This window comes from Canis lupus, chromosome X, assembly GCF_048164855.1.
Source record: "Canis lupus baileyi chromosome X, mCanLup2.hap1, whole genome shotgun sequence".
Classification (NCBI taxonomy): Eukaryota; Metazoa; Chordata; class Mammalia; order Carnivora; family Canidae; genus Canis; species Canis lupus.
The window spans coordinates 91478258-91480266 of record NC_132876.1 but is presented as its reverse complement, the minus strand read 5'-3'; the positions used below and the strand labels follow the sequence as shown (position 1 = coordinate 91480266).

The 2009-nt window shown below is 40.1% G+C and overlaps 1 non-coding gene across 1 annotated transcript; it reads left to right on the top strand.

The window, feature by feature from the left end:
• The first annotated feature begins 883 nt into the window (after nt 1-883).
• On the top strand, nt 884-956 carry TRNAE-CUC (transfer RNA glutamic acid (anticodon CUC)). The gene has a single exon. It is a non-coding gene; the product is annotated as a tRNA-Glu (tRNA).
• The last annotated feature ends 1053 nt before the right edge of the window (nt 957-2009 follow it).

The following is a 2009-nucleotide window of genomic DNA, read 5'->3' as shown; positions in this document are numbered from 1 at the left end:
CAATTGTCCTTTGCGGGCATGTTCTGGTCAAGTTTTGCAAGCAAGCAAGGAAACAACAACCATAAAAATGATCTGTATGCATGTGTATGAACTTGGCTTCTGCCTTGTGTCCACATTTCTCTAGCTCAGGTTGTGTTCAGGGTACACGTGCAAAGGCCCTGTATTTCCAGGAGGCTCCCATGTGGTGCGTCTGCAGTGATTCAGACTGGGGATTGTGGTCTGCTTGATTTGGCCCCGTTGGTCAGGTCACCATGTGGATCTCTGACACATGATGATCACAGAGGTTTGAGCATCTTCACAAGTATCTGCAGGTGTGTGACACCTGCTAGTTTGAAGAAATGGAGCAGAGGCAGTTGATTGCCTCTTGCAATCTGTGCAGCAAGGCAGGGTTATATAGAAAATCCACCTCGATCCATCCATCTGATGCAGAGCTCATAGAGGTAGAGAAATGAAAACAAAGAAACCTGCATTAGTGTGGGACCCCAACAAAATGTGTATGGGGGTGCTCCTATGACCAGACTCCAGAGCAAGTGAGGGTCTTCACTATTGTGTCAACCTATGTTTATCTGTGGGACATGGATTCCTCTCACAATTGTGTTTTTTCTTAAGAACATTCCTAAAAAAAAAAAAAAAAAAAAAAAAAAAAAAAAAGAACATTCCTGCTTTTCTCCTTTAAAAAGGAACTTATTTATCGTAGTAGAAAAGTAGGAGATATATCTAAATTATAAAGTAGAAAACAACAGTTCCTCATAGAACATCTCTTTGGAAACAACTTCTGTTAATATTTGGTACATTTCATGGAAACTTTTTCCCAACATGGGCATGTGCGTGTGTGTGTGTGTTTGTGTGTATCGCAAAATTAAGATTAAATATGTATAGAGGTGCCTGGCTGGTTCAGTTGGTAGAGCACAAGACTCTCAATCTCAGGGTTGTGAGTTCAAGCCCCACGTTGGGCACGGAGCCTACTTTAAAAAAAAGATTAAATATGTACAATTTTCTATCCCGTCTTCACTCAACATTAAATTTTTACTGTCTCATTAAAATTTAATTTGAATGCATAAAGTTCTCTAGTAAAGAGACGCTGTATAAGTGCTATGGAGTCAAACAGATCCCAATTCTGGTCCTGATTCCTTCAGCATCTGGGTCTGTCAATGGGCAAATGACCTCAGTTTCACCATTTGTAAAATGGGGATAATATCAGCTACTTCATGTGGCTTCTGAAAGGATTAAATAGGGTAATATCCACAAATCCCTGACATAGTCTGCAGATAATAAGTGTGAAATATCCGTCAGCTAGTCTGATTCATCGCTCTGCTGTTGGAAATGGAGTCAGTGCTCAATGTTTTTGCTCTTTATCGTGTTGCCATGTTTGCCTCCATCCCAAATGATTTCCTTCGGTTAAATTTCTAGCCGTGGAATAAAGGGCAGAAACATTTTAAAGGCTTGATTTGAATGCGCTTCTAGATCAGTTGTATCTAATTGCACCCACACTGATGTTGCCTAACACTGGTCATTTGGCTCCACCCTTGAGAGCATTATATACTATCTTTTGTAACTGTGCTAATGTAATAGGCAAATAATGATACTTCATTTAAATATGAATTTTGTTGGTTGCCTAGTGGTATTTAATATTTTTCATACATTTATCTTCCTTTGTGAATTTTCTGCCCATCAATCGATACCTATTATCATGTGCCACTTTTGTGCCAGACACTGCCAGATGTGTCACAGGGACACATTTGTGTCCAAACAGACATGATCCAAGCTCTGATAACACAGCATTTGCTGAAGGTGCTCCTCTCGGCAGGCACTGGACTACATGCTTACCTTGATGATAATGTGAAGCACTCTGCATTTTCCTGGTTAATAATTAGTCTCCTCTGGCTAATCCAAAGTCTGTTCGGCCACTTCCTTATTTCGGCCACGTTCTTCAGAATTGAAGATGCTATGTTTATCTATTCTGGATAAGTACACTGCTGTGGTATGAATGTAAATTTCATACACACACA